This window comes from Neoarius graeffei, chromosome 13 (genome assembly GCF_027579695.1).
Source record: "Neoarius graeffei isolate fNeoGra1 chromosome 13, fNeoGra1.pri, whole genome shotgun sequence".
Lineage (NCBI taxonomy): Eukaryota > Metazoa > Chordata > Actinopteri > Siluriformes > Ariidae > Neoarius > Neoarius graeffei.
In genome coordinates, this window is record NC_083581.1 from 51,126,214 (window position 1) to 51,151,194 (window position 24,981).

At 40.7% G+C, this 24,981-nt stretch overlaps 1 protein-coding gene across 7 annotated transcripts in view; it reads left to right on the plus strand.

The window, feature by feature from the left end:
* The first annotated feature begins 797 nt into the window (after positions 1-797).
* sulf2b (sulfatase 2b) overlaps positions 798-24,981 on the plus strand; it is a 292,990-nt gene continuing 268,806 nt past the window's right edge. For 6 of the 7 annotated variants that reach the window (XM_060937992.1, XM_060937995.1, XM_060937993.1 and 3 more), the window contains exon 1: positions 798-1,314. The gene's annotated coding sequence lies outside the window, so the exon portion shown is untranslated. The remainder of the gene's footprint in view (positions 1,315-24,981) is intronic. The other variant, XM_060937994.1, reaches the window with a different exon arrangement.

Consider the following 24,981-nt stretch of genomic DNA (forward strand, 5'->3'; position numbering starts at 1 on the left):
ATGTCTGTATGGAAAACCCCCATAAACTTCCACACATTGGCACCCACACACACATAATGTGCATGTGGCAGCTGGTGGGAACCCATGGTGCCTTTACACAGAGTGGGAGGGGGCAGGGTACATAGGAAACCCCCCCCCCCCCCCCCCCCCCACACACACACACACACACACACACACATGTTTGTCTCACTATCCTTGTGAGGACCTTCCACTGACATAATTATTAATGCAGTTAATTAATGCTGTGCCTGCACCTAAACCTCACCCTAATCTTTTTGTCGACAAGAACGACAATTTCCTTGTGGGGACCATCCAAATGTCACAGATGGACAGAGCAGACATATCAAAGATAAGGGATGTCTGCAGATGGGAAGGGAAATAAAGTGCCAATACACTGCATAAATGTATTTTTGTAGAATTCAAAATGAGTGGATGTCAGTATGTGTACATTGCCATGAATATGAAGTATAAGTGCGTGAATCGCAACATCAGTGTGACTATAAGTGACTTAATGTGCTTAAAGATTATATTGAGTCTTGTGTATGACTCTGGCCATGATATCACTTGAATTGTTATTACAGCAGAAGGGTATTAATACAATCAACCCATTTCCTCTCTCTCTCTCTTTCTCTCTCTGCCCTACCATTTGTTCACTCTGTGTGTCTCTCTTTCAGGGCAGGCTCCGCCTGTGGTGCTCTAAGAGTGTGTTGTGTGTTCAGATTGGGCACTGGCAGGGAGCACAGCCCCCTCTCTTCTCTGCCACTGCCTCTCCAGCACTGTGTGAGTGTGTAAGAAAGGCAAACAGGGAGGCATGTTTCAACAGATGGCTCTTGGTGTCCCAGTTCAGCCAGCGCTATTGCTCTACTACACGTAAACCGGTTGTCCTGTCTAAGAGAAAGGAAGATAACAAGAGAGAACGAGAGACAAAGACAGAAAAGGAGGGAGTGCAGTTTAGCTGAGGAAACTGAAACTGCATAGACAAGAACTTCTGCTTTTCAGTTTCCTGTGTCTCAAAAGTTTTTTTTTTTTTTCTCCACCCTGTCTCCCATTCAGTGTTCTTATGGCAGGCGTCCTTTACAGAGTTTGGTTCAGTCTTAAGTGGGAGTGCACCAAAGGAGACAAATAGAGAGACAGAGAGAGAGAGAGAGAGAGAGAGAGAGAGAGAGAGAGAAAAAGAAAAGTGTGGCGTGACTGGGACATTGCTCAGTGTTGCTCCCTCAGCTTTGGGGGTTCCTCTGCAAGACATAGGGGACAAAAAGCACCACCTGCTCCCTCTCCAGCAGTTTCCATTGGACCTGCAGTCTGGTGTGTGAGGTAGGCTCATGTGACATGCCCTACTTTCCCCCCATCTCTCTCTCTCTCTCTCTCTCTCCCTCTGTCTTTGTATGACTCTGCCCTCTTACTGTCCTATTAGAGCCCAACAGTACCTGTCAACACATCACACTTTTCTTATGCTCAACTCTCACAGGCTCATCTCTCTCTCCCTTTTGCTTTCTCCTTCTTAAACAAATAGATTGTGTTCAGGATGAAACTATTGCTGATCTGCATGGCTGCATACACATGTTTATTTGACAACATGTGTGTCTCTGTATGTGATGGCATGTGGCTGCTGTTTCTGAGTTAACTGACAGGGCCTACTGGTGCAGGAATGCAAGGGTCACACTAGCATACTCAGTGTGATAGTTTCATTATAAAGGATGTATGCACTGGTTGTACCTCTTCCTTTTGTGCTTAAAAAAAAGAGAGAGAGAGAGAGAGAGAGCACTAAAATTGATGCTGCTTCTGGCAGTAAGACCCCAAAGCTTATCCGACTTTTGACAAATTCTTTGATCTTGTATCAGGCAGTCAAGCAGATAACCAAGCTTCAAGCAAGCAAACAGGATATCTTGTCAAATTGGTTCACAGAGAATCCACAGAATAGGGGATGGTACAGCTGTAAAAGGGTGTTCTGTCTTGTTCTAACATACAGTACCAGTTAGAAGTTTGGACACAACTTCTAATTCAGTGTTTTTTCTTTATTTTTATCAATTAAAAAGACTTCATGTCTTTTACACTTTACTTAGTTGAGCAGTTCTTGACATAATATGGATTACTACAGTTGTCAAATAGGGTTTTGATTGTATTATTATTACTATTTACTGTTTGATCTCACACACATTAAGAAGCCAAAAAACTGCACTAATTAACTTCTGACAAGACATACCTGTTAATTGAAAAGCATTCCAGGTGACTACCTCATGAAGCCGGTTAAGATAATGCCAGTAGTGTGCAAAGCGTCATTAAGGTAAATGCTGGCTACTTTCAAGAATCTAAAATATAACACATTTTGTTTTTTTTAAACGCTTTTTTGTTTACCACATAATTCCAAATATGTTCCATATTTTATTTTATAGTTTTGATGTCTTCAGTATTTTTCTATAATGAAGAAATAGTCAAAATACAGAAAACCTATGAATGAGTAGGGGTGTCCAAACTTTTGACAGATCATATGACTAATAATGTGCTATGGTCTGGGAAACCCATTGGATGTTGCTGTAGGTGAATTCTGGAAAACAGCCAAAGATGTCAAAAATCAGATTTGGACCAAATTTGTATTTTTGGCAGTGGCATAATTTGAACCATGTTCTTTAAGAAACTGTCAACATATTACACCAAAATGACCTGTAAATGTTTTTATTTACATGGATATCAGACACTAGTTGTGAAAATGTCTTCAGTGCTCCTGAACCAGCACATCATCATCAAAACAAAGAAAAGCACTTATACACATATTACAGCAGACAAATATGAATTTGAATATTTGATTGTCTCATCTCATCTCATTATCTCTAGCCGCTTTATCCTTCTACAGGGTCGCAGGCAAGCTGGAGCCTATCCCAGCTGACTACAGGCGAAAGGCGGGGTACACCCTGGACAAGTCGCCAGGTCATCACAGGGCTGACACATAGACACAGACAACCATTCACACTCACGGTCAATTTAGAGTCGCCAGTTAACCTAACCTGCATGTCTTTGGACTGTGGGGGAAACCGGAGCACCCGGAGGAAACCCACGCGGACACGGGGAGAACATGCAAACTCCACACAGAAAGGCCCTCGCCGGCCCCGGGGCTCGAACCCAGGACTTTCTTGCTGTGAGGCGACAGCGCTAACCACTACACCACCGTGCCGCCCATATTTGATTATGTTAGTAAAAATATAGGAAATTTACCTCAAAACAGTTCTCACTGAATTAGTAATTATTTCAGCACTGATAAGAGTGTACACCTTTAAATTACCTCAGGAGATTACAACCCCGATTCCAAAAAAGTTGGGACAAAGTACAAATTGTAAATAAAAATGGAATGCAATAATTTACAAATCTCAAAAACTGATATTGTATTCACAATAGAACATAGACAACATATCAAATGTCGAAAGTGAGACATTTTGAAATTTCATGCCAAATATTGGCTCATTTGAAATTTCATGACAGCAACACATCTCAAAAAAGTTGGGACAGGGGCAATAAGAGGCTGGAAAAGTTAAAGGTACAAAAAAGGAACAGCTGGAGGACCAAATTGCAACTCATTAGGTCAATTGGCAATAGGTCATTAACATGACTGGGTATAAAAAGAGCATCTTGGAGTGGCAGCGGGTCTCAGAAGTAAAGATGGGAAGAGGATCACCAATCCCCCTAATTCTGCGCCGACAAATAGTGGAGCAAGTTTGACAGTGTAAAATTGCAAAGAGTTTGAACATATCATCATCTACAGTGCATAATATCATCAAAAGATTCAGAGAATCTGGAAGAATCTCTGTGCGTAAGGGTCAAGGCCGGAAAACCATACTGGGTGCCCGTGATCTTCGGGCCCTTAGACGGCACTGCATCACATACAGGCATGCTTCTGTATTGGAAATCACAAAATGGGCTCAGGAATATTTCCAGAGAACATTATCTGTGAACACAATTCACCGTGCCATCCACCGTTGCCAACTAAAACTCGATAGTTCAAAGAAGAAGCCGTATCTAAACATGATCCAGAAGCGCAGACGTCTTCTCTGGGCCAAGGCTCATTTAAAATGGACTGTGGCAAAGTGGAAAACTGTTCTGTGGTCAGACGAATCAAAATTTGAAGTTCTTTATGGAAATCAGGGACGCCGTGTCATTAGGACTAAAGAGGAGAAGGACGACCCAAGTTGTTATCAGCACTCAGATCAGAAGCCTGCATCTCTGATGGTATGGGGTTGCATTAGTGCATGTGGCATGGGCAGCTTACACATCTGGAAAGACACCATCAATGCTGAAAGGTATATCCAGGTTCTAGAGCAACATATGCTCCCGTCCAGACGACGTCTCTTTCAGGGAAGACCTTGCATTTTCCAACATGACAATGCCAAACCACATACTGCATCAATTACAGCATCATGGCTGCGTAGAAGAAGGGTCCGGGTACTGAACTGGCCAGCCTGCAGTCCAGATCTTTCACCCATAGAAAACATTTGGCGCATCATAAAACGGAAGATACGACAAAAAAGACCTAAGACAGTTGAGCAACTAGAATCCGACATTAGACAAGAATGGGTGAACATTCCTATCCCTAAACTTGAGCAACTTGTCTCCTCAGTCCCCAGACGTTTACAGACTGTTGTAAAGAGAAAAGGGGATGTCTCACAGTGGTAAACATGGCCTTGTCCCAACTATTTTGAGATGTGTTGTTGTCATGAAATTTAAAATCACCTAATTTTTCTCTTTAAATGATACATTTTCTCAGTTTAAACATTTGATATGTCATCTATGTTCTATTCTGAATAAAATATGGAATTTTGAAACTTCCACATCATTGCATTCCGTTTTTATTTACAATTTGTACTTTGTCCCAACTTTTTTGGAATCGGGGTTGTAGACGAGAGAGACTGATATGGGTTATGCTGATCATCAATGTGATGTGTGTTGGTGTCTCAGTGGAATTGGATTAGAATCTTTCAATGCAGTTTTCTCCACTTGGATTGTGAGGAATAACCAGATTTTAAAATGCTAGATCTGTGCTTCTGGATGAGACAATTGCAAACAAGAAACATATTTCAGTTCATATAGGATAAAGTGTCAAAAAATAAAATAAAATCACAGTGTAAAAAGATTTTTCCAGACTGATGCGTGTGTGTGTGTGTGTGTGTGTGTGTGTGTGAGTGAGTGAGTGAGAGAGAGAGAGAGAGAGAGAGAGAGATTTTATCTTTACCTTCTCGGGGACATTTTGAGTGACATGTTTACTTTGTGAAGCTGAAAGTGTTTGCCTGCAATGATCTAGCTAATGTTTACATTTAATTACTAATATCCCATGGATCAGCAGTTTAGGGATGACTGAGAATTCAGACACCTGATTATTTGCAGGGGAGTTACCGCAACATAAAAATGCTTTACTGTCTTTCATAGACAAAAACACATGGCCCTTTGAGTCATCTCATCAAGTTAAATTTGGTTTTGTTTTGCAATTTTTCAGTTGGAAGGTTTATGTGGGTGGGACGTTAACTACTCAGATAATGACTTGGTGAAACACTACATAAGCAAGAACCTGGATGCTTGGTCACGAGAAAAAGTGAGTTAGACTGCAGTGTTGTACATAATGGATCTTGACTGCTTATGAAAATTGCAAATTAAATGACAGTGAAATTAGGTGTACTTAAAAAAAAGATTAAACTAAACCTGGGCGACATGGTTGTGCAGTGATTAGCACTGTCACCTTACAGCAAGCAGGTTCTGAATTCAAACCTGCTGGTCGGCTGGGGTCTTTCTGTGTGGACTTTGTATGCTCTCCTCGTGCCTGTGTGGGTTTCTTCTGAGCGCTCCAGTTTCCTCCCACAGTCCAAAGACCTGTGGATTAGGTCATCTGGCTGATCTAAATTGTCCATAGATGTGAATGTGAATGGATGTTCATCTCTGTGTTAATCCTGTGATGGACTGGTGACTTGTCCAGGGTGTACCCCACCTCTCGCCTGAAGTCAGCTCGGATTGGATCCAGCTCACCTGCAACCTGCAATGGATAAGTGGTATAGATGAATGAATGAATGAATGAATGAATGAATGAACCTTTTGGTTCAGGATGTACAGTTTGGTACACTGTCTTCTACACGTGAACTTAAAACGTATGCAACCTCACTAAAAGCCTCGTATTAGAGAGCACAGAGTGCAGGTTATGAAGTTCAAGAAGGACTTATTCCATGAATGAAATGTATAGCTGGTGAAAACTACAGGTGAAAAATAAAGTCAAGAAATACACCAGAGCAGCAAGTTCTTCCCACGTCCCCAGACTCTGAAGGTTCTACAAATGCTGGTTGGATTAAAGTAGTTTGCTAAATTGTTATTTCTCTCCTCTCATTGTTTTCTTTGTTCTGCTTCATGTCTTCTTCCTCATCCAGACTGGCGTATCTGGATGAATAAACTTCAAGGTACAACCATTCTGTAAAGAAACCTTCTTTAAAAAAAAAAAAAAAATCATTTTTCTGTTTTGTTTCAAGATGAATCCCAGCAAAAATCCTGAGTCCACAATATACTATTACCAAAAATATTAAATAAAATACTTTTTATTTGCACTGTGTGTGTTTCTGTACGTGTCCACTAAGTTTCTCATAACCTTAGTCTAAAAAAAAAAAATGGAAGCATAGGTGGAAATTTGTACAAGCATGCCAGAGCAACCATTTGGCTTCTTATTTTTTTCCTTGGTTAAACCTTTTTTAGAGCAATGATTCATGGATAATAAACACCCTCACTCCCTTTCTTTCTGTTTGTCTTTCTATCTCTGTCACTCAAAATCACAATCACTTATGCCAAGCAGCTGTTATGCAAACCTTGACCCCCTCAGTTTCCTGTGAGATGCTGTGCAGCATGATGACAACTTACTATAAATCTATAAACACCCCCCCCACACACACACACATATATATGCATATTGTAATTGATTTACTTTTAACATCATCCAACCATCCATCCATTATCTGTAGCCGCTTATCCTGTCCTACAGGGTCACAGGCAAGCTGGAGCCTATCCCAGCTGACTATGGGCGAGAGGCGGGGTATACCCTGGACAAGTCGCCAGGTCATCGCAGGGCTGATACATAGAGACAAACAACCATTCACACTCACATTACTTTTAACATCAACTTTTTATTTATTTATTTTTTTATTTTATTTTTTTACCACAAACATGTCTATTTTATTTCCTTTGTAACCCAAAGTTGTACTTGTCATACTTTGGCCTGGATGAAGGCTATTGCTTTCCTTGCAGATGAAGTAAGAAATTAAAGGATTATTATTATTATTTCCAATGAAAAAAAAATCACCATCTTTTGTTGAACAAAACAGCAGTCACAGGCATGCCAACCTGCTTTTTAGTCATGTGCGTGTGAGCGCGTGGGTATGAATGGAATAAGTGGATAATTTCTGCTGTATTCAGAAAGGATTAATGTGTCTGGGTTGCTAGGTGAGTCTAAGCTCTGTGTGGGTTTCATTGAATCTCTATTACTGAGCGGCACTTTTGTGAACCTCCTGTTATAGCCCCTGGGTCAAAGGCTAGAGTTTTGCAATAGAAAATCTTTAACACCTTTTATGTAATCTGAAGTGTGACGGGTGTGTGTGAATGGATATTATAAGTGTGCATGCGTATGCGAGAGAGAGAGAAAACTAGCGAGCACCCTGAAATGTAGACTCAAGGCATTCGTGACAGCCTCACATACAACGTGTCTCCATTATAGTTTTAAGGTTATGGTTCAGAGAATGAGAGAATGGGAGGTGGATAGGATTTTCTCTTAAATATGTATGTGTGTGTGTGTGTGTGTGTGTGTGTGTGTAGGCCATGCTTTTATGTTTTTAACTGTTTATGGGGACACCAAATTAAATGATAGGAATGTATGGTAGTTTTGCAGTAACACATTTTCAATGGTCCCTGTGAAGAATGAATCTATTTATTTATTTATGTGTAGGTGTAAGCGTAACATTAATTTGCACCATTATTTTGCTATAGTAACACACAGGTCAGAGAAAATGCCCCACAAAGATACAAATGTGTACAAATATTTTGTGTGTGTGGTCTTACTTGGGGGCTTTGGCCTCAGCTTCACATGTATATTTATTCCCAAGGGCCCCATTTTCCTTCACTCCTCCCACCTTGATTCTCTCAGTCCTGCCTACACTCGATTCCTCTATATATCCTGCAAATTCATCCATCTATTTATAAATCCATCCACATTCAGGCTTCATCTCCTCTTCGGAAGTTGTGCAAATCTTGACTTAAGTGACCTTTTGCCAGCTATATAACAACTCGGCTGCTATAAATCGTATACTACATTAAAATCATGGTGTGTTGCAGCTCAGGTGGATAAGGCGCCATACCATAAATCCGGGGACCTGGGTTCGATTCCGACCTGAGGTCATTTCCTGATCCCTCCCTGTGTCTCTCTCCTGCTCATTTCCTGTCTCTACACTGTCCTATCCAATAAAGGTGAAAAAATCCAAACCATGGTGTGATACTATATAGCACAGGGTTTGGACGTAATAATAATCTCAGTGAACATAACATTTGATAAATAGATTTTCCTCCCAACTAACAATTTTCTAAACTTTTTTTGTCAATAATGTTTAATCTGTCAAATTTTCTGGGAGTTCAAAGGATTTTTCTTTTGTGTATGTGTGCCTAAGCAATGTTCTAATAACATTGCGTAACAAATCAGTATTTCAGCAGGTTTTTCCCCTTTTTATTTAAACAAAAAGTTATTTCTGAAACGTTACAGTCTAACTTGCTAAATACATACTAAATGTTCTAATATTTTCGCTGGCCTCTTCCTCTTCTGTTTGATAAGTGAAGCAGGACTGAGCTCACTACCAGCTCAGGGTCACCTAGGTAGAAAGAATCAGGCTTGATCTAGGATTTCTATTTCCAAAAAGAGAGCAAGCTTTCTGGATTTTGTAGCGAGTGGCTTTTCCCCCCAGTTTTGTTAGCTGCAAACAAAGTCTTAAGTAAAGAAAAAAGCCTGCTCTGCTCACACTTGTGTTTGCTGTGAACAGAACAGCAGGGAGCTCTGTCTTCTGATTCAGGATCACTTCATCCATCTAATAGTGTGTTTGCTAATCAGCAGGAGTTTGTGTCTACATGTTTCCCGTAAGTGCACATGCTGTTTTTTTTTCCACTTCATCATCATCATCATCATCATCATCATCATCATCATCAGTTTAGTGCTCATGTGGACTGATTGACATACAGTAGGAGTCAAAAGTTTGGACACACCTTTGAATTAAATTGTTTTTCTTTATTTTTATGAATTAAAAGACACTTCATGTCTTAAAGTAGTGATGGACTATCGTTTCCCTTAAGTTAGTTGAGCAGTTCTTGACATAAGATAAATGCCAAACGCTAATGCCAAAGTGTGCAAAGCGTCATCAAGGTAAATGGTGGCTACTTTGAAGAATCTAAAATAGGAATATATGTTCCATACGTTATTTCATAGTTTTGATGTCTTCAGTATTGTTCTACAATGTAGAAAATAGTCAAAATACAAAAAAAACTATGAATGAGTAGGGGTGTCCAAACTTTTGACTGGTACCGTATGCTCTTAATGAACCCACAGAATATGAGTAGATATGATACGATACGACTATTCCAAACTGACTTGTCGAACTGATATAAGTGGCAAGATTTTGATTCACATATACATACGTGTTTATTTCATTTCATGCACACAAGAATGCTATTTTTTCTACTTGAATTATTTATATTTACTCATTGCACAAATACATTCATGAAAAAGAATGAGAGACTCCCGTGATATGCACCCTGTGGACAGACATGTTTTCACACACTTTACTGCATCCAGACCACGGGCGATTGCTCTAAGACAACGAGGGAGGCTCAGCCTCCTCTAAAAATGACGAACATCATGTAGGATGAATTGCGCTAGGCTTATGTTATAGCCGACCTTATAACATTGCTATTTCAGATCTAGAATCATAGAAATATATGTGCTCAACCCACTACAGTGCGAAATCATTCCCTTATAACTTTAATGTGTGCGTGAGTTTCTCCCCCTCGTGACAGCGTGATGCAGCCCAGCCTCAGTGGACTTCAATGGCATTTGGGAGCTCTGCGCTTTTCAATCTCAAAATGCAAGACGGTTATTGGACAAATACTGCGAAAATGCCCGCCTACGGACTCCCAGCCTCACATGGGAGGGACATGGCAGTTTCCGCGAGGAGACTGGTGATTGGTGAAAGCGGCCAGATATTTTCTTTGATTGACAGCTCGTTTCAAATATAGACAGGCAGCGGTGAATTTCAGTTCAGTCCCATGCGGATTCGCAAGTGCTGTGGTGTATTGTAAGAGCTCAGCTTACATTTCGATTTCATTCATTACATACGGTTTCTACCAGCTTTTTTAGTTTGTATATATTTTCATTGTAAATAAAGTGTAAATATAGTGTTGTCAAGTTTGCTATCTTAGTTCCAGAAATTTTGTTTATTTGAGTGACTGAACTTGAACTTGAGGGGGCCAGTCAGCTAGCAAGAAAGCTGCGCACGGATGCCGAGCATTGCTGATTTAATTTTGGCAAAGCCATTTGCCAGTCTTCCTTTCAAGGAAAAAATTTAAATTAAAGAGCAGGGTAGACCAACGCCTCAAATTGACTTGGTGAAAAAGGTAGGGAATAATACTCGTTCCTTTCAGCTCTCCTGGTACGAGAAAGTGAATTGGCTAACAGCAAGTGACCCACATCAACAACAGTAAATAGGCTACTTTAGTAATATGTCATGGATGGACCAAAAATATAGAATCTATTTAAAATGTTTATGTTGAGTATATTATATTGGAATATATATTTTTCTGGATATGAATTAAACACAGCTACAATTTGGAAAACATTTTTAAACAAAAACACAGCCGAGAACATTTCACACTACAGACCTGGATTAAAAGTGAAGGGTTATCAAAATTGTCAATAAAACATTTCTCAGTCAAAATAAGTAAAATATAGGAAAAGTGTCATTGAATGAAATGTGTGGCACCCAGCTCTACTGCTGAGGTTCCTGACAAAGAGCTGCTTTCAATAATGATCAATTTTTAAACAACATGCCACAATTTTAAAATATAAAATGTTAAAATATACCCCCCCCAACACCACCATCATGTATATTGGACAGTAGGCTAATGGGCCAAAAGAACCTGTTATTTCACAGTTTGTGACGCTGCCAACAATCAGCCAGATCAGAGGCAAGAGTATGGGCAAAATTGATGTTTTTTCTTTTAAAATCTGGAAATATCGTAACCGACCAGCCTCCCCTGTTTGAAAGACTACCAGCCGCCACTGATCCAGACACATTCTGATTATATTCAGTGGAGGATGTTGTGTTTGTACTGTGGTTTGTGCATCATCCACAGCACACTCATTAAAATCATATTGTACATGTTGTTACAAGAGTCTTGCCAATATTCCAAAGAAAATTAGATTTACTGAAATCTGAAGTGCGGAAAAAGAAATCCTTGCCTTACATTGGAGTGTAAATAACTGGGTGCACTTCCTACACACACACACACACACACACACACAAATGTGTCACTGATTAGTCATGATGTCAGTCATACATTCACTAAAGAATTATACTGCATAGTTTACACAGGCTTCAGCTGATATGGAAAGGGTAGTGCACAAGCATTTTCTTTTCCACTTGAGCTGTTTTAGAGACTCAATTTTGAAGAAGTTTAATGTTTGGGGCATGCCACCACAAAATGAGTCCAGTTGGTCAAAAAATGAAAAGTTGCTTTATTGGATATTCTAAATCTAGAGTTAATTATTTGTTAAACTTTGTGCAGCCAATCCAGAGAAATTAGCTAAATGTTTAAGGTATCATCATCTTAACAGAAAATAAAGCTTGGATAAAATCAGCTGTCAACTTTGTGATGTGTAAATTGAAATTAATGCATAACCCACATTTATTTGGCCTACAAAGTCATATTTATAGAATGTTTTACAATGTAATACAAGGTGTTTAAAAAAAAATCGATATTATTTGAGATGTAAATATCCCAGACACTACATAGTCTAGGCAAATGAAACTGAACAGGCTTAATGTTGAGCAATATAAGATTTATTCCTCAAAATTTGAATGAGAAATTCAAAGGTATGTGGATTCCGTAAACAATTTCACAAATTTTCAATATTCGCACCGCCTGAGACACAGACACACAGACAGCCTTCCTCTTTGAACTTTTTGGGCCGTGTCCAAATCTGCATTGCAGTTGGTGCATTTTTAAAGAATTCTCTGATAAATGCACACTGCACAGTCTTGTTCGACTGTGTTCGAGTGTACTCTAACACACAAAAACGCCTTTTCTTTTCCAGTGAATGGCATTTCTATACCTAAAAAGATAAACAAAAAATATTAAACATAAAATTTTGACCTGTTTCCACACATACTGTTAAAATTTGAGGTCAGTTGAATGAGAATTGGCAAAGTTATTAGATTTGTGAAATGATATCAAATTTTTTGAAACACCCCGTATATTGGTGATGGATACATTATAAATTAAAGAATGTTTTACGGGAAAATTAGAAAAACAATATGTGGGTCTTTTATTATGTACTCTTGCTTCAAATCGCTATAAATGTATCTCAGAATGAAATTTTGTTACACTGGACTTATTTTGTAGTGATATGCCTCATTTGTTGTAAATAAATGGGCAGTTTTGACTGACAGACTTCAGACACATCAAGAAAATGTAAGGAAACACTAATTAATATAAATAATACATCAATTAAATAAGTACTGACTGTTTCTGGCTGGTACAGTGGTGCAGTGGTTAGCACTGTCCCTTCACAGCAAGAAGGTTCTGGGTTTGAACCGTGTGGTCGACCAAGGCATTTCTGTGTGGAGTGTGCATGTTCTCCCTGTGCCTGCATGGGTTTCCTCCAGGTCCTCCAGTTTCCTCCTATGGTCCAAAGACCAGGATTTTAGGTCAACTGGCTACTCTAAATTGCCCGTGAGTGTGTAGCTGTGTTAGCCCTACAATAGTTGCCAACTTGCCCAGGGTGTACCCACCCGAAGTGAGATTGGCTCCAGCTTCCCTTGCGACCCTGATGGGTAAGCAATATAGATAATGGATGGATGGATTTAATGTTTCTCATTTTGTAGAAACTGAGTACACAGTAAAAGTGACACAAAATGCAGTGGTTAGCCCAGGTTAGCAGATCCATGGTTTGGATGAAGTTGTTCCCTCCAACAATCCCATGGCTGTTATTGATCATACTGTGTTATTAATAGAGAGGATTTAGATAAGGAACTTGTGGTTTTGATAAAGTGTATATGAAAGCAAGCAGGAGCAAAAAGAAGCTGACAAACTCTGAGAGGAGCATAGACATATGAAGTATGTGTTTTATCGACAGATCACTGATGTGTACACACACACCACACCCTGCTATTTCTTTCTCTTGAACTTGTTCATATGTTGGGGAGATTCTGCTTCTTGCAAAAAGATGTTTACACAGAGCCTGCTGCACAGAACATGCACTGATTACATGCAGAGGAAGATGGATTTGTGCACACTAAAGGTTTTATCTGACAAAACAGTAGGCAATACATAGCTGAGACATGAAGAGTAACTAATTTGACAGGACTTTTGCTTTGAATTCAACATTTATTTATTTTTCGGACAAGGATTTTGCCTGTCTGAACTCCTGACCGACAGTTTCTCCATGTCCGTGAGAGGACAGCATGGTTCGAACTAGCAGGCCAACATAAACATTTTCAGTATGTTTTATCACTTGGGGCTTGGCTTTAAGCCATTGCTCACAGAGACATATTCACTAGAGCTGCAGGAATGCTGTTACACACACACACACACACACACACAGAGACAGACAGAGAGTCAGCAGCTCATTTAACATACAAATGTTTGAATATGTTTGTGATGCCTCTTTGTGTGTGTGTGTGTGTGTGTGTGTGTGTGTGTGTGTGTGTTCTGACAAGGGATATCTGACAGCTTTGTTCTTGTGGGGACTTTTGACTGGTCCCCATGGTGATTTTTTTTTTTTAACAAAAACACTGCAGCTTTTATTAAAAATAATCATCGTGTTAATTAGCTGCATTAATATTGATGCCAATGGAAGGCCCTCACAGTACACTATATGGACAAAAGTATCTGGTCACCTGACCATTCCATCCTGAAACTGCTGTCACAAAGTTCGAAGCACACAATTGTCCAGGTTGTTTTCCTGTCATAGCATTACAATTTCCCTTCACTGCAACTAAGAGGCCCAAACCTGTTCCAGCACAACAATGCCCCTGTGCACACACTGAGCTCCATGAAGACATGATTTGCCAAAGTTAGTGTGGAAGAACTCAAGAGCCCTGACCTCAACCACACTGAACACCTTTGGGATAAGCTGGAACACTGACTGTGCACCAGGTTTCCTCGCCTGACATCAGTGCCTGACCTCACTAATGCTCATGTGACTGAATGAGCAAAAATTCCCACAGCCCACTCCAAAATCTAGTGAAAGAGTGGAGGTTATTACAGCAAAGGAGGACTGAGTCCCAAATGTGTTTGGAGGAGGAGGGGGAGGAGAATACAAACATAAGTGAGGATACAAAAGTGAGCGAGGATGGGAGGGAGTGAAGTGATTTGGAATCTCTCTCTCTCTCTCTCTCTCTCTCTGAGATGATCTGTCTTTTCTTTGATGGCGTTCATCTGCATCACTTCAAGTCAACCTGAGGTCTGCCATTTCTTGCTTCACTGCTTCTACTCTTCACTTTCATTTTGCTTTTTTCCCCCCACACTCTCTTCTCTTGAACTTGGCTTTAGCCATGGAGAGAAGTCAATGAATTTTTCATGCACATGAGAATGTATTGGAGGGGTCATGACTTATTATAGCTCATTCTCACTTATAATCCTCTTTTAGGGCCCATATCCTAATCCCTGCAGAGACACATTGTATAATTTCAGCATAACACCAGTTCCTGAACTGCAATTTACTAATTTAGCTGTGATTATATGCAGAGCAGGGAAATTAAGTTTAATAATTTAGCTGAGCAACCATGAGTCATGACTTGGCAGGCTGGCTATATTATAGGAATGAATGAATGAGGCCCACCTAGGAACTGAGATTTTTGGTTCTAACAAAAACTGATTTTGAAGAAAAAGTTTTTATACAATGTGAGATTGAGATGATGTGATGTGATTGTTCAGAATTACTAAGTTTAAGATGCAGTAGACATACGTGTGCAAAAACAGTGAAATTAACACATTTCTGTTGAGTTTTGATCATTTTATTCTGAATATTTACAAATGTAAGACATGTTGTATGCAGATGAATTTATTCAAAAAAATACGACAAATCTTTGATGTAACCAAAATTGTTGTTTCTACCTTTAGTGTCCTGTCTTAGAGAACTTTGATAATAAGAACTTTGCCAGGCGTGGTGGCGCGTGCCTGTAATCCAAGCTACCAGGAGGCTGAGGCTGGCGGATCGTTTGAGCTCAGGGGTTCTGGGCTGCAGTGGCCTATGCCGATCGGGTGTCCGCACTAAGTTCGGTATCGATATGGTGCTCCTGAGGGAGCTCGGGACCACCAGGTCGCCTAAGGAGGGGTGAACCTGCCCAGGTCGGGAACAGAGCAGGTCAAAGCCCCCATGCCGATCAGTAGTGGGATCGTACCTGTGAATAGACACTGCAGTGCAGCCTGAGTAATACAGCGGGACTCAGTCTTTTACACCTACTTTAGACTCACTTTATCTAGAAGTTCTCTCTTTTTTCTATTCTATTCTCTGTTTATCCTATAATGATGCTACTGGAATTTTAATTTCCCTGAGGGAACCCTCCCAAAGGGATCAATAAAGTTCTATCTAATCTAATAACAACAATAATGACTAGCGGCCACTAAAATACAACTTGGTGTAAATGGTGTAAAACTTGTGTGGTTTTTGTGTGTTTGACAAAGTGAGAGAGATGCTATACCAGTGATTTGCCTAACAAGTCACATTATATGCAAACACATCCCCTTGGTATTACAGGCAACAGAAAACTCAACAGTTCGCCAAACTAAAAATCATGAAATCATAACAAATGGTGATATGAAGACAGCAAATAAGGGTAGAGTTTAGTAAAGTTTTTTTAATCAGGAAAAGGCTGTAAAAACGTATTTTACTGTTCAGCTTTTAAAACCTTCATAATATGTGTGCATTTACATGCAAAAATCCACAGTTGAATGATTTTTGTTTTGGCTCTAGTTGCGTAATATAAGTCTAAACCTTTCATCTTAATGAACATGTTTCTTAGTGCAAGAAAAGTGATATGGAGAAATATCATTTCATTCTGACATTTTTTTAAATTAAATTTAAACATTGATTTTAAAAAAATATATCTAAAAAGTGTGTGTACAGTAATAATTTTACATTTTATTTGAGCTCTATTTATTTCTATTTGGGCATCTAATGTACTAATCCTAAATCCTTTAAACATTTGATCAAATGTCCATCCATCCATTTCTGAATAAATCCATACTGTTTATCTGTCAGGATCATGGGAGAAGCTGGAGCCAATCCCAGAAGACTTCAGGCGAGAGGCAGAGTTCATCCTGGGCAGGTCACCAATCTATTGGAAGGCTAACACAGAAACAACAACCATTCACACTCACATTCAAACCTATGGGCAATTTAGAGAAGCCAGTTGACTTAATCCACATGTCTTTTGGACTGTGGGAGGAATCTGGCGCACCCAGAGGAAACCCATGCAGGCACAGGGAGAACAAGTAAAGTCCACACAGAAAGGTCAACCAGCAGATTCGAACCCGGAACCTGCTTGCTGTGAGGCAACAGCAAGAACAGTGCAAACCACTGCACTTCCCATTTTTATTATTAATTTTCAAATAATAGTAATAGAAGTAGGCGGCACGGTGGTGTAGTGGTTAGCGCTGTCGCCTCACAGCAAGAAGGTCCTGGGTTCGAGCCCCGGGGCCGGCGAGGGCCTTTCTGTGCGGAGTTTGCATGTTCTCCCCGTGTCCGTGTGGGTTTCCTCCGGGTGCTCCGGTTTCCCCCAAAGACATGCAGGTTAGGTTAACTGGTGATTCTAAATTGACCATAGGTGTGAATGGTTGTCTGTGTCTACGTTTACATTAGACCGTATCTGTCTCGTTTTCTTCGCGGATGCACTGTCCGTTTACATTAAAACGCCTGGAAACGCCGGGAAACGGGAATCCGCCAGCGCCCACGTATTCAATCCAGATCGTGTCAGCTCCGGTGCTGTGTAAACATTCAGAATACGCGGATACGCTGTGCTGAGCTCTAGCTGGCGTCTCATTGGACAACGTCACTGTGACATCCACCTTCCTGATTCGCTGGCGTTGCTCATGTGACGCGACTGCTGAAAAACGGTGCGGACTTCCACCTTGTATCACCTTTCATTAAAGAGTATAAAAGTATGAAAATACTGCAAATACTGATGCAAATACTGCCCATTGTGTAGTTATGATTGTCTTTAGGCTTGCCATCCTTCCACTTGCAAGTGGTAAGTGATGTGCGCTGGGATCACACACACAGCGGCTCAGTCCCGAATCACTGCTTGTTCACTTCACTCGCGTGCTCTGTGAGCTGCGCAAGGCCGGAGTACGCACCCTCCAGAGGGCACTCGTTGTTCAGGGCGGAGTGATTTGGAGCGCAGGATGCCTGCGGAGCTGAGCGTATCCGTGTATTGGTATTGCTGTGTGCACGCAAATCGTGTATTGGTGTTGCTGTGTGCACACTAATCATTTTAAAAACGTTAATCTGATGATCCGCTGATACGGTCTAATGTAAACATGGGCTTTGTGTCAGCCCTGTGATGACCTGGCGACTTGTCCAGGGTGTACCCCGCCTTTCGCCCATAGTCAGCTGGGATAGGCTCCAGCTTGCCTGCGACCCTGTAGAAGGATAAAGCGGCTAGAGATAATGAGATGAGATGAGTAATAGAAGTAATTTGACATTTGTAAACTGTTATATTAACTGTAAAAATAATTTTTACTGGTATTCACACTTATAAAGTACATATTAGCTCTCATGTGTATGCCCCTGAGCGCACATCTAACAAGTGATGACTGCTGATGATTGATCACATCTCCAGGTGTTGGCGTATTTACCTGTAATTACTATAAAAACGATGCTTACATTCTTACGTTTATTACATATGGATGCAAGAAACAGAAATCAAGGTGTTCTGAGCCAGTATCACTCTGCATATTCATGTTCTTACACAAAGCACACAAACTGAGCACAGACACAAAAGGGCATTGATCTTCACCCTCACTGTGAGCTGGAGGTCGCTCAGAAGCGTTGCCAGGTAATTTCACCCTTGAAATGGAGATTGCGATTCTTTATCAAAGTGTGCACGAAAACAAGTTTTCATTACAGCGCTGACAGCAAAATTGTATAGCCTACAGGGTGACCTAATGACAAAGCTGTCACTAAAAGTGCAACTTCTGCCTAGAGGGCCATGTCTTACCTGTCACCTATTACCTTTTCCTTTCTTTTCTTTTTGTGCTTATAGAATTGGAGAGAATTTTCTTCTCAGACACTGTGTGAATTTGCTCACTGAATGTAGCTCTCTCCTGAATAAATAGTCCTTTACTTCTTCTCATTTACAGTATAGTGTTTATAGTTATGTTGGTCTGCCAAGCAAACCAGCCTAGAAGAGTCATTTTTCTGACTAACTAATCCTCATTGTTAAAAACAATATGTGTTGAAGTCTCTTTAAATTACAATCAGTGATGCTATACACAAAGCATGGGGGATTAAATCTATTCCATAAGTCACATGGAACTCTGCTACTGCTTTATGTTTCTTCAACTATATTCCAATACACATTTTGACCAGTGGCGGCACAGTGGTGTAGTGGTTAGCACTGTCGCTTCACAGCAAGAAGGCTCTGGGTTCAAGTCCAGCGGCTGAAAGGGGGCTTTCTGTGTGGAGTTTGCATGTTCTCCCCGTGTCTACATGGGTGTGCTCCGGTTTCCTTCACAGTCCAAAGACATGCAGGCTAGGTTAATTGGTGGCTCTAAGGTGGGGTTTACATTAGACCGTATCAGCGGATCATCAGATTAACGTTTTTAAAACGATTAGTGTGCACACAGCAACGCCAATACACGATTCGCGTGCACATAGCAACGCCAATACACGGATACGCTCGGCTCCGCAGGCATCCTGCGCTCCAAATCACTCCGCCCTGAACAGCGAGTGCCCTCTGGAGGGTGCGCACTCCGGCCCTGCGCAGCTCACACAGCGCGCGAGTGGAGCGCATGAGCAGTGATTTGGGACTGAACCACTGTGTGTGTGATCTCAGTGCATGTCGGGCATGCGCGTCACTTACCACTTGCAAGTGGAAGGATGGCAAGCCTAAAGACAATCATAACTACACAATGGGCAGTATTTGCATCAGTATTTGCAGTATTTTCATACTTTTATACTCTTTAATGAAAGGTGATACAAGGCGGAAGTCCGCGCCGTTTTTCAGCAGTCGCGTCACATGACCAACGCCAGCGAATCAGGAAGGTGGATGTCACAGTGATGTTGTCCAATGACGACGCCAGCTAGAGCTCAGCACAGCGTATCCGCGTATTCTGAATGTTTACACAGCACCGGAGCTGACACGATCTGGATTGAATACGTGGACCCTGGCGGATTCCCGTTTCCCGGCGTTTCCAGGCGTTTTAATGTAAACGGACAGTGCATCCGCAAAGAAAACGAGACAGATACGGTCTAATGTAAACTTGGCCTAAATTGACCGTAGGTGTGAATGTGAGTGTGAATGGTTGCTTGTCTTTATGGCCAAGTTTACATTAGACCGTATCTGTCTCGTTTTCTTCGCGGATGCACTGTCCGCAATATAAAAACAAGAACTGATATTAGTGAAAAATGACTTTCTTCTTAAAACCAAACAAAATCCCCAAAATCAACTCCTTTATCCTGACAAATAATATCCATACAAGGCATGTTCGATTATTCATTTGTTCATATTTGTACCCATATACCATGCACAGATTCTTTTTCTTTTAAAATAAAATGTCCCTGGGTGCTGACATCTTACTTTCTCTGAGGTTCAGATATCGTGCTCTGAGTACAAATTACGCAAGAGAATCCAAGATTGTGACTTGTCTTACACACCACATGACTTACCGAGGCTGAGATTGAGTGGATACATTACTTCCAAATTGTTGCAAATAACCCTGAAGATGCCCAAGTGTCAAGCATTTGGATGTAAAAATAAGCCCAAGTGTTGCAAAGGGAAATCGTTTTTTGCCATCCCCAAGCCTATAAAGGATATTAGTTTGAAGGCGCAAGCAGTGAAATGGCTGCATTTCATCACATCTGGTATCATTGGAGTCACTTTCACTGTTTGTTTTTCCTCTCCAGGCTCATATTCTGGTTCAAACATAAACATTTGAATCGCTTTTTGTTCAGGCACATTTTCCATGTTTGTACAGCAAAACTACAACAAAAAAAAGGAAAAAAAATCCAGAAAATTTGAGTCAATGGTGCTGTATTACTAAGGCAAGCACTGTACTAGTGTGCAAGCAACTTCACAAGTGGATATCCGGTTTCAGTGTAAATGGCCACGTCCAGGTAAACCTATTTTTAGCAATATTGCAACTTTTAAAATGAGTACATTGTTGCTATAAAGTTTTATTTTTAATTAAAATGTGTGTGTGTGGGGGCATCAGGGCACTTGCCTTGATCAGCAAATGGAGATTATTTTTTGGGTTTTGTTTGGCCTTAATCATTAAAATTACTCCACAACCCAGCCATGTCACTACAGTCTTCTACTGATTTTGCAGTTTGCTCTGCTCATCCGAGACACTTCTGAAGCACACATATGGCACAGGGTTGAATTTTGTGAGCGACGGGTCAACAAATTTCAGAAACAGTAATGACCCCTTTCTTGCTTTTTCAGCATGTTTTTCTGCCCCATCACTTTTGCTGACTTCTTAGAACTTACCGTGGAAATGAGATGACTGTGTTTTTAGAACAAGGCCACATATAAAGAATGACCCATTATTAATAGAATTATATTAGTTTAGGGTGACCAGACGTCCCGGTTTTACCGGTACAGTCCCGGTTTGGGGTTGTGTGTCCCGAGTCCCGACAAAAGTCTGTCGGGACACGGATATGTCCCGGTTTTCGCCACTCGCGACATTTGCGACTGAGCAGCGTGGGAATCATTAGCGGAGAAATGTCTGCATTTACTATTTTGATGAATTGACAGGAATTGCAAACTTTCCTAGTTACTGCCCCCTGGCCCTGTGGCATGGGTGTTTATTTAGCCACATTATTCCAGACAACAGAACGTGTTGCCATGCAACAATAAAATAAACATTATTAACTGGTGCGAATGTTCTTTGTCTAGCAGCTAGCAGCAGTAATACCGCAGCAATTATGCCGAAAAGAAAATGTACCTTTTCCAAAGGTTTACAGGGCACCTACCCCTTCCTCCGAGAGGTGCAGAACAATGCGCACGAAGCCTACTGCACACACTGTAAGTGTTCCTTCTCCATAGCCCACGGTGGTAACGCCAATATACAGGATCACATTAAAACGGCTAAACACAAGTTGGGTGGATTGACAGTCGCCTTAGCTTTGTTCCTGTGCTTTGTTCTTGTACTGAGTTGGGTAGCCTATGTTGCAAATGATGTGTGCTCCTGTGGGGGCTTTCCTCGGGCTGTTGCCCCTCTCCTCCTTTATTGCTGTTTTGTTTGAGTGTATATTCTCAAATCACTTGTCTCTTTTTTGTTTCTGTTTAACATACTATTCTGACAGTTTGGCCATACTGCTGTGTTGAACAGCTTGTTGCACCTTCCATTAAAGTGTTCACTTTTGTACACATCTTCTTGCTTTATTCATTCAGTTGTGGGGAATGGTTAGTAAGGTTGATTCTGACCTAGGCTATGTTGAGGTCACATATCTACTTTTTAAGTTCATGCTGTAGTGCATACAATTTTAGAGATATAGCCTACATGTGCATATGCATTCTTCTTAGTGTTCTCACAAACAGGTGAAATAAATCAGTTTAAATTTGGCCTATGGACATAGCCTGGCCTATTCTCAGCCATTACAAAATCTGTTGTCTGACCATAATTTAACTGATCTGTATACCACTATGCTACTAGATAACAAAATGCCTGTTTGTTTTATTTCATGTGAGATGTTGATAAATGTGAGCTTCAACAAAATGATAAGAGCACCTCTCTGAGTGTCACGTTTACGTAAAAAAAAGGTGTGCGTGCACGAGCATGGTCGCGCGCAAAAGTGTCCTGGTTTCAGACTAGGGAAATCTGGTCACCCTATATTAGTTCCTCTTTATTTCGTCATTTTTATTAAAAAGAAGAAGAAGCTGCCGAGGTGCCAGATCCATCCTTAATTAAACAACTGAAAAAGAAAATTGTAGAAAGTGGAGATGAATATGGAGCTAAACAGATCTGTGGGGAAAACTGTATTGTGTCTCTGATACTTCTGCAGTTTCTCTATTTTTGCAGTTTCACAAAATGTTAAATGTGCAATTGCTGGACTGTCGTCCCGCACTAGGCTTGCCTAGACATGCTTAGTTTGGAAAGTGATGTCAAGTATACCCCTTGGGCTAAGACTAAAAAGATAACTTTTTAAAAGAAACTACTGTGTTATCACTGCAACTTAGATATATTCTGTATTTACCAACAGATATTAGAACCTATGACATCATGATTGCAATTGTAAACCACCTCCATTTGGTGCCCTGCCTGGCCTCATGATACTGAGCTGGTCACTGAGATGGCAAATAAATATTTGGGGAATATTGTACTTTTCATGTTTTGAATGGCTAAACCATTAGGAAGTTCTAGTATTAAAAGCATATAACTTGTGAAGGTCAAACGGGAATTACTTCTCTCCTCTTGCCATTTTTTCCCCCACAGCAGCCTCTCCTTATTTTCTCCTTTTCCTTATTGCTTTTTTTCTGCTCCCCTCTATCTTTTTCTCATTTCTTCAGCATGACCCCACTCTGTTTGGGTGTTGATAGGGTCCTGTCTGTATGTAAGTACGTTCCATCAGTGCTGCTACATGACTGGGAGATTGGATTTTTGCCCAAGTTATTTCCAGTCTTCTCTCACACCCTCACTCCCACTTTCGCTGTCATACTCTCCTGCTCTTCTTTTATCCTCCTCTCTTTCTCAGTCTCTTGCATAATCTCTTTTTCTTTCTAGCTTTTTTACCCTCTGTTTCATATGCAGCAGTAAGATTGATTGATCAGTGCATTCTCATTTATGCTCCAGCATGATTTGTCATAGCTGGCCCGGGGGGGATGAAAAGAATGGGAATGGAGGTGGGAAAAGAGAAATTATCATTGAGCATGCTAAACCAGCATTCATTAAAATCCCCCCCCCCCCCCCCCCCCGGAACAGTCCAGTATGGCCTAATTGGATGTTTGAAAGAGCTCTGGATTCAATTGACAGCAAGAGAAGAAGAAGAGAGCGAGAGAGAAGCAGAGGAAGGAAAACAGATGGAATTAACGTTAGGCTGCCTCAAGGTTGGTTCTGGAACCAATTTCGGCACTTTGAGGAAGAGACAGCCTGGCAATTCATGAGTCTCCAATCCCATCATACCCATCACTCTCAGTCACTGTTCCCAGAGCTGTTTACACCTAGGTGGTGTGCACAAGCTGAACCAAGTGTTCTTCTTTAAAGAATGTGGTCTATCCATGCAGTTAATAGAAAACATACCCAATACCATGGCTAAGGCTTGTAAAAATGACGTAAAGCATTGCAGTAATGCACTGACTAATGAATATTACTGTGCTTTAGAGAAACACCTGGTTTATTGGACAAGGTTAGTTCATTAATTACTGCAGTGCATCCATCGCAGTGTATTCTTGTGAAGATAGTATGAAGCTTTGGGGCACACTAATGGTTTGCCTTTTCTTTTTTTAACCTGCCTCACAGACCAGCGGTGATATGTGGGCCGTCTGAGTACCATCAGCTCATCTTACTGAGCACCAAAAGCAGCTCAGTTATTCATCTGAGACACAGGATGCTCGGACAGTTTGTGGGCAGATGTGTCTACCGGGCAAAGAAAGAGACAGAAAGAGGGTGGTATGGTGGGGAAGAAATCATCCTCACTGGAACACTTATAGGTTTTACTTTTATTGCTATACTGTATATACTTGACTTGCAGCAGTTTTGCAATGCTTAAATATCAAAAAGAAGCAGACAGTAAGTTGGTCCTCACAAAGTCTGGCGGCATCAGCTGTATTGGATGCTTCACTGACAGCAGAATGTATCCACTTGTATCATCTTCCAAAGCTGACTGACTGCCTCATTATGTGCCAGTGAAATTATGGGATTAAATGTTGCCCAATTTCATACACGTTTGACCAAATGTAATTAAGGCATTTGGCATTTTCACCTACTGTTTGATCATTGCTGTGCTTTTGAACCCAGTAAGCTTGTGCTATTTGGTAGCATCTATTTAGAGTAGAAGCATGAAATTTAAGACTCAACATGTAACAAATCTCTCTAAGTATTGACCCCTGTACTTAGTCACATACTGCATTCAAGGCAAAGTTGCAACTTGTAATTACCCACCTACAACCAGGAAAAAAACCTCACAGAAAATGCCCTCTCAGCTTGAAATTTCAACTCATGAATTTGATAGTCTTTTCAGCTACGAGTTCCTTGCCTGTTTACAGTGTGACATCAAAACATTATGGCTGTGCATAGGGTGAAAAGTGTAAAGTAATCCTTCTCTACATTCTAAATTGATTTATAGCAGTATTAGTTTTAGATCAATTTATATACAGACACTATACGTGGTTAAACCTATAACATTGACCATAATAATCAATGTTTTGAGAAAGTAAAAACAACATTAGAGTAATCATTAATGTTAGCATCAGTAATGGTTAGCTTGTTGGCGGCACGGTGTTGTAGTGGTTAGCACGATACCACCAACTGTTGCCTCACAGCAAGAAGGTTCTA